Genomic DNA, 13,497 nt, shown 5'->3' with positions numbered 1-13,497 from the left:
TTTCAGGGTGAGCACTCCTTGTACATTTTTTTTAACGGTGTGGTCCATGTGAACCATTGATGGGGATGATTTCAGGACCCTGGGTGTAACATTGGGTAACTTGGCTAATGGAAGAGGTAGATTTTATATGAACACCATGGTGTGGCCATCCCAAGCTAGTAACTCATTATCCTCTTCAAAGTATCTTTTCCACAGGCATCATTCATTAGCATTAGATCAGACAACTAAGTTGGACATTGCATTTTCGTCCAACTAGCCATGCATTTAAAGAAAGCAATCCCTCTTAATTAATGAAAGTAAATGCTTCCACTGTATACTAATTTCATTTTGGCAGGGAAAAGGGGCCACGGCTTGGGTGGGCCCATCGTTGTGTTAATGTAAAATCAACCCCGACCATCAATTATGTCACCCCATATTAGATCAAGATCTCAAATTTCATCTCCATCCTTAGTTCAGGTCAACCACACGATTGGAAACATTGTACATGGAAAGGTTCACCCACCAAACTATTTCCTTTGGTGTGGCTCACATGAATCATGTATGGACCTGATTTTACAAACCTATGGTTAGTTTTGGTGTGACATCTAATGGATGGAATAGATTTCACAGTTTCATCATGATGAGCCTGGTAAAAATCGAGGGTGGATGTCTACCTCTTCCATTGGTGTGGCCCATCTGAATCATGGGTTATCCTAATTTCTTGGTTCTTTGTCTATAACTGGATTATACATATAATGGTAGGAGTGGATCACACATACACGTCAGAGTGGGTCCACGGAAAATCAGATGTGGGAGTCCATGTGGTTCCTGTTTGGCTGTTCCAAACACACTAGACACTACCGCTTGGCGTAATTTAATATGATAATTAATGCTCATAATGCTTGGCAGATAAAGAAGTGGCATTATTTTGGTAATTAATCCTCGTAATGCCCATAGAGAAGTGATTTAAACTAACTTTGGAAAAGAGTTGCCCGTTTGAGTCAGCCCACCATGGTATTAATTTTAAATCTACCCGAACATCAGGTGGGTGACCTCACCTTACAGTAAGGTTCAAAAAGCAGGTCCATCCTTGTTTCAGGTGGACCACGCAGCTAGAAATAGTTGTTAAAGAAAAGCTTACCTTCCAAGCTATTTACGTTCATGTGGCCTACTTGAAATATAGATGGACTTGAATTTTGGGCCCTAGACCTAAATTTTTAGTGTGGCATCTAATGATTGGAGTGGATTTGATATAATCTCTATGGTGGGCCCTGTAAAAATCAAGGGTGAACGTCTCTATTCCAACTATTTTCCTCAGTGTGATCCATATGAATCACAGGTGGGCTTGATTTTTAGGTTTTATGTCTGGCGTAAGATTACACATATAATGGTTGGAGTGGATCACACATACATGTCAAAGTGAGCGCCATAAAAAATTAAGAGAGAGCGTCCGCTGGAATTCTTTTTTTCCAATAAAATTCCAAGTTGGAGTAAAGTTTAATGTCCAACAAGCACGAATCATCCAACCTTTTTAGTAAAGATGATATCCAACCCGTCCAATGGGTTGGTCTTACTTTTTGTAAAACACCACAGCAACCATATATATAAGCCAGTAGGCTAAATACAATTTGGTTGATTTTAATGGTGGGAATTTCTATCTTAACTATTTACTATGGTGTAGCCCAATCGAGTGTTGAATCCACCTCAGTTTTAAGCCCTTGATCAAACATGAGGTGACCCACGTGATGGACGGGATGGATGTATTCCACATAAGTTCTTTCCTTCTAGGTCTATGAAAGCAATGCCCGATTACCCATAGGAAGGTCCTGCAAACTTTATACTAATATTCCGGATAGAGAGAGGTGTGAAGGGAGAGTAAATGTAGGATGGGATGTATGTTGTTATACATTTGGACCATCCAACTCAAAATCAGATCCATGCATTAGATAGATTACATGTCAACATGCCAGGAGCAAAAGAGAATTTGATGATCTTATGATCAATCATGTCAAATGCTTGCGAAAAGTGGTGGTTGTTAATAAAACAGTCCAACGATCCAAATTTAACATGCATACATACTTTAACTTGTACTTTCTTTACAAGTGTAGTTTCTTAGTTTTTAGTACATAATTTCTCTTTAATAAGTCTTAACTGAGGAGTGGCCTGGATCTTTGACATGCATGTCACTTTACATAACTATGATAGGCATTTTAAAATCCCTCAACGTAAGCATATGTTTTATATAATAGAGAAAATTTTCTTATTAAATGCGTACCTAATTGGACGAAAATGCAATGCTCAAGTAGTTGTGTGTGAGCGTTACTATATATGTGGGTGTGTGGGAACAGGTTTCATGCGAGCACATGGGAACTTCCCATGAGGTCGAGCTGCATGGGCCCCACCATGATGTCTGTTGAACATCAACACTGTGCACTTGATGGATCCCTTTTAAATTATGAGATGTCCCAAAAATCAGCTGTTTACACGGAACTCAGGTGGGCTATACCATTTAAAACCATGTGAAAACATGTCTAAAACATATAAAAGTACTTGGTGGGGCTCACCTAAAACTTAGATGCGTCTAAAACTTGGTCGGACCCCTCTCACAAGTGGGACACACATAATGGATGGGCTGGATTTGTGAACCACATCTCGGTGGGTCCAACAAATGATTATGAATGTTTTAATGGAGAGTAACCCCTCTAAACTTTGCATGTGGTGTGGCCCACAAAAGTCACGGATTGACTTGATTTTTAAGCCCTAGTCCCACCATGGAATGTGCATCTGACTGATGGGGCAGATGTTCCACACGCATCATGGGGGCCCACACAACTTGACCTCATGCGAAGTTCCCATGAACCCGACCGCATAGAACCTTTCCCATATATATTCGAACGTCAGGCGTGCGAGTTTATAAATGAAAGATTTAAATGCTACAATTCCTTGGACTGAGAAGTTGCATTGGAGTTGGTAACGAAATAAACATAACATATTTTAGCCATTTAAATGCTTCCTCGAAGAGAGGAAACAATTGCATTGAATGGTGGATAGAGGAGCCCACGCTCCTTCTCGATGGATGCTCAGACACACGTGTGGATCCTTTTCCATCCACACGCAACCACATATCACATATGCTAACATGGAACACGTGTGGAGGATCCGAACTTTTAATCAGATGTGTCCCAATGTTTTAAGATCTTCTGTCAAAAAAATCAGGCTATTTCAGTCTTCAAGGTGGTTTTAGCCATGCATTTGTTTTGTACACTGAAATGGCCTGATTTTTAGGCCAGAGGTCCAAACGATGTTTTGTACTAGAATGATCCAAACCGTTGATATGATGGGCATCACCGTCTTCTTGCCACTGCATCGACGCCGCGCCACTTGGGCTAATTATATCAGCATTCGGAGACACGTGTTCTCTATTTGGACCGTCTAATATGTAAGAGGTTTTGCTACAACATTCTCAACCTACTCTATCCGTTGGATCTAGAGCGTATTAGAATGATCCAAACCGTTGATATGATGGGCATCACCGTGGATGAAGATACCCTAAATACGAACTCTTAGATTTGAATATAGACCGTTTCCTTGACTATTACTTTCGAGGCCATTGATCGAAATTTAGGATCTTTTAATCCTGGAGATCTTCAAGGGAGCTACCAACTGATGTATATCTAGCAAGATCAACGATTTGGATCACCGTGCATGACTCCATATCACGCAAATAATCTCAACTTATTGTGTTGTCGTTGAATTCAATCGAACAAGTCTACACGTGTGAACAAGGGGCATATACTTAATTTTCGTACGTGGACATGATGCACGGGCATGCTAGGGTTTACTCAATTCAAGGTTTGATTAAATTGATGGTGTTCTCCTATAATAAATTGGATACTAAACATAAGATTCAATTATTCTCTCAACCATTTGTTACGCTCAGCGTTCAAGCTTATTTGTGAAATATATGGGTTAACCATTTCGAAAATATTCATTTTACCTTGTGACAATGGCATGCATATACAAACTTAAGAACTTTTTTTTTCAACATGATTCGCTATTATAATTCAAAGGTAAAATAGAGAAAGAATATATAAGCTAAAAGTGTTTTTTTATTTATAATTTTTATAATAATGGCACTCATGATTGGCTTGAGGAACAATGATTTGTTCGTTGCCCGATCAAGATTGAGCTTTATAGTGGAACGGTCGTGATGTGTGGGACGGTTGTCTCTTCATCCCTCGATTGGAAACCGGGCCTCATGGCAAGACAATTGATGGCGGGCAGATCTTCACCAATCTATTCGTTGTTCGGTTAGAACCAGGCTTCGTAGCGAGATGGCTGGTGACGTGACAACCTATTAGTGGTCTTGGTTGGAACCAAGCACGTGGCAAAACGATCGTGAATTGACTATCCGTTCATCGTCGAGTGTGGACTAGGCTTCGTGGCAAGACGGTCGGTAAAATTACCTACCACGTAGTAGGAAAGGCCCGCAGCCTTCTGTTCAAAACTGAGTGATATTCTTTGTGATTCAACGAATGTCATGGATGAATGGAAAGATAAACTAAAAACTAAAAATTAAGGGCCCCATGCTAGGAGTAGCGACGGGGGCTAAAAATAAATTAAAATAAAATAAAAGAATAAATGTCCATGGTGGACAAAAAAATAAAGCTAGGTTTAGTTGTAATAACGTGAGCCTGGAGCTCTTTGTGGAATATTGTTTATATAGGCTTCTAGTAGGTGGTAACCTTACATATTCTTCAGCATCGTGAAGGATTTGAATGATCGGTTGTGAAAATCTCTTTGATTCTTCCATATCAACGTGGCCTATTACATACGGTCACATGTACAAGTGATATACTCTAGCGGCATCGACTGAAGTCTTCACGTCACTAGAGTCCCACATTGGAAAGTTATTGTGATCCTTACGTTACTTGGCTTTGGCATCTATAGAGAGTATTTTTGGCATGACTCTAGCATTTAATACTGCATAGAGATCTTCTTTAATGAAATTCTGATATTTAATGCTAAGAGATAGACTTGCTTTAATGAGACTTGCGTTTTTGCAAAAAGCAATTTTTATAGAACTCTAGCATTTAATGCTCTCTCATATGCATGTCTTTAACTCCTCTTCTTAAAATCGTCTGCATCTCATATAACACGACTAACATGTGGTGTCTCTTAGACCGTTTATTTGAACACGTCAGATCAGATGTAAATAATACTCATGGTACACGAGTATGATTTCGCCCATCACGACACATGGCGGCATCTCATCGACCAACGTAAGTGTGCCAAAAACAGGTGTAAACACATGTAATAATACATGAAATGCATTGTATGTGTCTAAGTGATATAGAACCAATAGACTTTTAATTGATCCTTGCCAATGGTTAGGCTTATGACCCCAACACCAGCCAACTATAAGGTCTAAGGGCCTCATCATGATGTATGTGTTTTATCCAAGTTGTTCATCCATTTTGTCAGCTCATTTAAAGGCATGAACCCAAAAATGAGACATTCAAATCTCAAGTGGACCACACTATAGAAAACAATGAGATTGAACACTTATCGATAAAAACATTTTGGTGGCCACTAAAGTTTTATGTCAAGCTGATATTTATGTGTTCCCTTTGTCCATGGCTATAGGTTGGATGACAAATAAATAGTAAGTGGGTCTTAGAAAGTTTTTAATGGTGGACTTTCAATCAATGTTATTTTCTAGTGGTGTAGTTCACCTGTGATTTGGTGTAACACCCTGTACCTCTGGTACATGGTTGTTACCTTTTAAACCTGCATCAACCTAAATCAGAACAGATTAATCAAATAGCTTGAACTCAACTTATGCAGGGGGGGACCTTCAAGCACCATTAAGGGCCACCCATCAGAGACCCCAGAAGCTGGAATGCACCCCCATGTCACTCTAGAAGGTAACTTTGTCTAAACACCTTAGGTTAGAATAATTCCAACCCAACTAACTATAGCAATATACGATGGATCAACCTCCGAGGGCTAGTAAATAGTCAACCGAACACCCATTTCTCTCTAAGACCACAATAAGTGGTTGAAGTTTAATATCAAACCGATCCAACCATCGGATCAGCGGTCATGGGGCTAAATGGAGCCCGGGACGTGTGGTATGTCCCACCTGGGCCTCAGGTCCGCCCTAAAAATGGGCCAGTACCCCCTTATGGCGACTTATAAGATGTTTGGACGAATCAGATTCATCGTGACCATCCCGATGGACCTCACATAGTGTGCATGTGCATCCCATGCACTTGTGCACAAAGTGCACTGGAGTTATTGGCCCGGTCAAATGAGCTTAGACCAAGCACTTTGCAAAAAGTGAGAAACAAATGCTCTCCCACCAAAACAGAGTTCCAAATTGGCGATCTTTAAGCTCTTAGGTGGCCCACCCTGGCCACTTTCCAAACCATCAGAACCGTCCAACTTCTTCGTGGGACCCTCGTGATCAAAACCATATAGGCTTTTGAGCCCTTGTAAACGGACGAAGGAGATGGGTTACAACTGTCCAACACACCACATGTGGGAGGCAACCGAGAGGTGGGACCAATCTGGGATCGGTTGGATGGCTCACGATCGGTCCAATCATGCAATCTCATCCATCCATCTGCCAAAATGAGGCGTGCTCTCCCTTTGCCAAGAATAGCCCAACAAGGCCTGAAAATGGAGAAAGTAAGAGGAGACCTTTCTCTCTGGGGAAAAACAGGGGGTGGCATGATCTTGGCCATCCTTTGTCCGCGTCAGGATCCGACCGTTGGGAGCTCTCTCCCCAGCTCTATAAATGGAGGTCCTGTAGACCTCGGGATTCGCACCCAAGTGAGAGAGAAAGGAAAGAGAGAGGAGTGGCCGGTTCCTCCTATTGTAACTCGAGAGAAGTATCCACATAGCTTAGGTGACCATCTCTCCCATCTCCCTGTGGTTTTTAGCTAGGAGGAAGTGGCTCTTGCAAAGGCTAGTTTACAGCACCAAACCTGGCCCAGTTGGGGCTCGTTTCCATCTGATTTTAGCTACGTTTAAGGTCCAGATGGGAGCCTGATAAAGGCCTGGATTTAGCTCAGAACTGAGCTTCTGTTAGGCCTGCTGCAAGTCTTAAAACACGGCCATTGCTTGGCCGGTTCCCAGCTCAAAACAGAGCCCCAATATTACTCAGTCTCGGCCTGGCACACGGCCATTGTTGGCCTGATCTTGGCTCGAGACAGATGCTACAGTTGGGTTTGATTTCAGCTCGGAATAGAGTCTCAGCTCCAGTCCAAAATAGAGATCCAAACCTAACTGGTTTCTCAGTCCGTCCCACAGCCATTGATTGGCTTAGTCCCAGATTGAGACAGAGTTGTTTTCCAACCTTGTTTTGGGGCCTGATCATAACCATCATTTGGCTGGTTTCCAACTCGAACTACGGTCGCTATTTAGGTTTGTTGTCTGCCTAAACCCGGCCATTGTTTGGCTGGTTTCCAGCCTGATACAGCCATTGGTTGGCTTGCTTCCTGAGCCTATTTCAAAGCTCTATTGAGAGCTCAAAACAAGGCCCAACTGAGACCTGAAATAGTGCCCCTACTTAACTGTGTTGCAGCTCGAAGTGGAGCCATTGCTTGGCTCGACTCCAGTCCCAAACGTTGCTGTTGCTGGACCGAATCCCAGCCATTTCTCTAGACATGTAATCATTGTGTAATAATGATGTTAATCCTATCTAATACAATTATATATCGTTTAATTTCACGGACTAAATAGGTTGTAGCCCTGAATCCACTTTTTTATTTTTTGGAGGACTATAATGCCCCTCCATTACAATTGTGCTTTGTGCATCATGCTCTCGTCTCATAAAGTGAAATGTCCTTTTAAAAAGGATGCGGACCCCACCCCAAACTAAAATCCGGTCCACCTTTTAGCTGATCCGATCCATTCATTTTTATCGGACAATTATGAATCGACGGAAGGGTTTTTCCAGTTCTATGTTTGAAGCTCTCTGTGGCCTACAACTATATTAACATTGTGTGTTAATTCTAAATTGTTTTCTTCTCTGTGGTCCATCTGTGATGTGTTTTACCCTCAAACTTAGGCCAACGACATAAAATTAAGTCCCCCCACATGTGGACAGAATGGATTTGATTCAAGACAACCCAGTGGGCCCCATAACAATCTCAGGACACCTTTTCATCTTTTTAAAGACAAAAATGCACCTTTATGATAGTTGCTTCTCGTACGGTGTTATTTGTCTCAGAAGGACAAAAGGGGTTTGGAAGGGATATTTTTGGCCCCACAAAAATAAGAAAGAACGGTCATTGGTCGATCTAATCCATTCATATGATTCGAGGGTCCCTGGGTTATCGAAGGGCGTTGATTTCATCTTCATTAGAGATCGTTGTGGCCATCAATAGAGATATCAACGGTCTTGCCTCTCAGAGCTGTTTTCTCTGGTATTATCTGCTCCTGATGTCTTCTTCCCTAATTTTTGGAGCCATGCCAAGAAATTATCGAATTTCAAAAGGAGATGCACTGTGAATTTTAAATTAAAAAAATGGTCTAAAAAGCCATTTGAATTCCAAAAGGCCAAATTTGGTAGCATTCAAATTTATTTCTGGTAGTTATGTTGGAGAGAGGGGAGCACCAACCTTAAAGGTAATTAAGATTGTTGTGTCACTCCCATGGGACCCACTTCGGCGAGCATCTGGCGTCATTCCGTCCATGCCATCGAGTTTTTCGTGACTTGTTTAATTTATACTCTTGAGAAGGGTTGTACTCTCCCATGACAATTGGTCCTTCTATGGGTCCCACCCTCATCATATCCTTCAGTGGGCAACATTGTAAGAAAGGTGGGTCTAACATTTATTGTATGTGTTTTTTATCGACTCAAACGGATCCATTCCAACGAAGATCCCGTCAGAGCAACACAACAAAAGATCCACATGGACTAAGCTTAACAATGATCTTGAAAAAATGCACATCAGAGATAGATACATGGACTGCGGATGACAGATATTTACCAAGGACCTCTGTTATTAATTGTGGATGTCTGATATTCGCTATGGTATGCTGATATTCGTTGTTGGACCACTAATATTCACCTTAGACTGCTGATATACACAAGGGACTATTGATATTCAGCATGGACCACAAATATTCACTGTGTTTCGGTGATATTGGCCGTGGATCGCATGATATCCATAGTGAATATTGGCGATCCACAACACATATTAGCGGAACATAGTAAATATTGGCAGTCCAAGCTGAACATCAGCGGTCTACAGTGTATATCGGCGGTCCATAGTAAATATCCATCTAATGTGCAAATTTTTAGCGAATATTGGCGATTCACTATAGTATCCTAGTGAAAATGCACAAATTATGTCCTTCAAAATGACAACCAAAATCTGTTTTGGATTATTATACTATTATTATAAGTCTAATAGCCCAAGCTTTTTTCCTTTTAGGTAAATAATGGCATTTTGACTCATATGTTGTTATTATAATGTAAAGCTAGTATATGAATGAGTGAATTGATCTTGCAAGATTGGCGATTCTAATATGGTCATTGTGAGCAATGAAATTAGATATAAGGAGCTCGTATCCAATGTGCATAAGATTATGAACACAACACCCGAGGATTATGAGGTTAGAATGAATGTTATTTACGCTTTGCTTAACAATGTATCACTTCGTCTACAAATTATAAAAGACGACGATGATGTCATGGCGTATATGATTATCGTCGGCCATAACCCCATACTTCAACTACCTTTGTTTATAGAGGAAGCCAAACATATAAATTATATAGTCAAAGAACCCGTCTTCCTAGATATGAATGAGCCAATAACAAATGTGGATACCTCTGTATATAGAGAATAGTACATAGAGGTTATATCATCGGATCGTACAGACATCGCTAACCCATCAATCAATGCACCTGTTCAAGATCTAAGTTTTGATAGTCTGGACGCGCCGACTTTTCACTCTCCGTCTCATGAAGAGAATAAGGACATCCATAATATTCTCTCTTTTTCTGCGTTGATCTATTGTCAGTCTGATTCAATATTTTTGATATTTTCCACTTTAGACAGATGATTAATGCAAAGTCCACCTCTCTGAACCTAAGCATGGTGCCATGAAAGTCAAAGTCAAAGTATAGGTCACCCATGTGCCCCTGCATTAAGCAATACATTAAGGGTCCATTTGCCCTCTATTCTCCTTCATCAAAATTAAGAAGATATCCAAACTAACTTTTCCTAAACATCTCCCTCTTGATAGGGGAGTTGTTGAAATCCTCATTTACAACACTAAGAAATGCAGAGGAGCACTTTAAGGATACCTTCATGTTATGGTAGTCCAGGCAAGGGCCAGGTTCCCCCACCTTGCAAACAGATTATGTAGCATACGAAAGACAAAATATTAGATTAAAAAATAATCATATTTACAAATGACCGCTTATATTAATAGAGGATTGTTAATATTCATTGTAGATCACCGATATTGACAGTGAACAACTGATATTCACTCTGGACCGCGAGATATTAATAGGGGATTGGTGATATTATAACATCAACGGTCCATAGTGAATATCAGCGGCGCACCGTTAATATCGACGATTCATAGTGAATTCCATTGATATTCATTATGAACCACGGTATGTGAATATTAACAATGGCCTATTGATATTATTTGCGGTCCAAAGAGAATATTAGCGGTCCTCCATTAATATCAGATATCCACAATTAATTCTCCTAATATTCACTATGGACGTCGAATATTAACATTGACATGCTGATATTATTTGCGGTCTATAGTGAATATAAGTGATTCACTATTAATATCGGCGATGCACAACGAATTCTAGTGATCTTCACTGTGGATCGCAGTTATTAATAGTGGCACACTGATATTATTTATGGTCCACGGTGAATACCAACAATCCACTGTTAATATACGTGGTCCATGGTGAATATCAATGGTTTGTAGTGAATATCTGCGATCCATGTGGTCTCACCATTCAAACAACAAAAAAGGGACTCCATGCTCCCTTCCCTTTCACAAAGTCCCATCATTCATACAATAAGAAAAACCCACAACATCTATAAAGGAACCATCACACCCTTCTTCCTTTCAAAAACTCCCACCATACTCTCTTATCTTTCACAAACTTCCACCATTCATTCCCACTGACAAAGACAAACTAAAGAAAAAAAAAATCTTACTTTTGCTAAGCATAGCTTCCATTTTGGAGATTGTGGACGGAAAACTTTTTTTTTTTTTTTTTTTTAATTACATCGGAGAGTGGTCTATGCGTCACTAGAGCTTGACTGAAATTTTTTATCGTTGCCCAGAGAGTGTGGATTCTGGCCATACAACTACCAACTGCCGAAGAAGCTTCGGCTTTGTGTGGTTGTAGGAAGTGAAAAAAAGAAGAAAAAGAATAAGAAATGGCCAAATGGCCTCGTGTGGCAAGGGTCCCATGTTTTGAATACATCCATATCTAATGTGGGGCTCATTGGGTTATCTTGAAACAAATCTATTCCGTCCACATGTAAGGACTTTTTATTTCATGTCAACCCCCCAATTTGAGGGTAGAGCTCATTAAAAATTGACTACATAGGCAAACAATTTAGAATTAGTGCAAACATTAGTGTGCTTGTGGGTTACAAAAAAAATCAAATAGAAAACTTAAAAAATCCTCATTTGAATTCACGGTTGTCCGATTAAAATAGATGGATCATATCAGCCAAGGGGTGGATTGAATCCTTATTTTTGGCAGGGCCTGCATTACTTAACAAAAATATTTCTCCTTCTAATATGAGAGCCTGATGTACGAGGAGCAATAGTGGTATAGGGACGGACACTTAGGATCTGTTGAGTTGTTGTGAAACAAATCTATCTTGTCCACTTACAAGGGATTTTTATTTGTTTTCATCAGCCTAAGTTTAAGGGCAAAATTCACGACTGATGGGCCACACATGAAAAAAAAATTCAAAAATAATGAACAGCGTTAGTATAATCGTGGGTTATAAAGAACTTTAAACAGAAGATTGAAAAAACTTTATTTAAGGTGGTTTATGACTGCCCAGATAAAATGAGCAAATGAATGGAGAAGGCCTACCAAGGCGTAAGCTACATTTAAGTTTTCGACGGCGCCACGTCCGTCGGCAGAAGTACCTTCCAATCTCTTGAGAGAAGATCCTCCTTTCTGTCCACGGAAGATCCTCCTGTACGAATGCTCCGAAACGTTTAAGTATGGTGATCCTGCAACCACCACGTCACAGCATGGGAGCAATTGACCAAAAACCCTACAATCATGGATCAAAACGTTAAGTACGGTGCTCCTGCAATCACCACGCTCACAGCATGGGGGCAATCTGGACCAAAAACCCTACATTCTAGGAGCGTAGAATCTAGAATATGGACGGTCCTGGTTATCCCCTGGGATGCAACCCCATGGGAAAGGACGCAGATTAGTGAGTAGTAACTCTTCGAGCCCACTGTTATGTATGTGTCATTATCCAGGCCGTCCATCCGTATTTCACCCCCATTTTAGGGAACGAGGCCAAATTGTAAGCATATTCAATCTCAAGTGGACCACACTACAGGAAAGAGTGGGAATAATGTCATCCACCCTTCGGACGTTCTTAGGGCCATATTGATATTTATTTGTCATCCAATATGTTCATGAGGTCACAGAGGCATAGATAAAAGGAAAACATCCAAAGGAAAACATAATTATCAGCTTGTTCAAAACTTAGGCGATTGTCATCCAACCTACTTATAAGGTCACGGAGATATAGATGCAAGGAAAACATAAATATCAGCTTGATTCAAAACTTCTATGATCCTTGGGAGTTTTCAACGGTAGAAAATCATATGGTACGAAATCTTTCAATTTTAAGATCATGTTCTAAAAAAGAGCTAAAAAATTGATGGACGGCATGGATAAAACACATACATGACAGTGGGACCCACAAAGTTGACTCACCACGCGCAGCTACACATCGCGTTCAGGTGAAAAACCCACTACCGTACTGTACCTGTGAAACAGATACGGAAATCATGCAGTGAGTAACTCTAAACCCCTGTGGGACCCACCGTGATGTAAGTATTTTATCCACTCGGTACATCCGTTTTTTTCAGATAATTTTATTTCAATATATTAAAATTAAATTATATCCAACTATCAAGTAGACCACACCACTAGAAATAATAGGAATTAAATTTTTACCGTTGAAAACTTCTTGGAGGCCACAGAAGTTTTAGATCAAGCTGATTTTGTGTTTTACATTGATACATGTCTGTGTGACCTTATTAACAGGTTGGATGACAAATAAACATTAAAGTGGACCCTAGGAAGGTTTCAATGGTGGATATCATTATACCCTCTGTTTCCTATGACGTGGTCCACTTGAGCTTTGGAAATACTTAAAGTCTGATATCATGCCGTAAAATGAGATGATAAATCGGATGGACAGAATGGATAAAGTAAATACATTACAGTGGGTCCCACATGGTTTACTTAGTACG

Source organism: Magnolia sinica, chromosome 18 (genome assembly GCF_029962835.1).
Source record: "Magnolia sinica isolate HGM2019 chromosome 18, MsV1, whole genome shotgun sequence".
Classification (NCBI taxonomy): Eukaryota; Viridiplantae; Streptophyta; class Magnoliopsida; order Magnoliales; family Magnoliaceae; genus Magnolia; species Magnolia sinica.
This window is presented reverse-complemented; position numbering follows the sequence as displayed.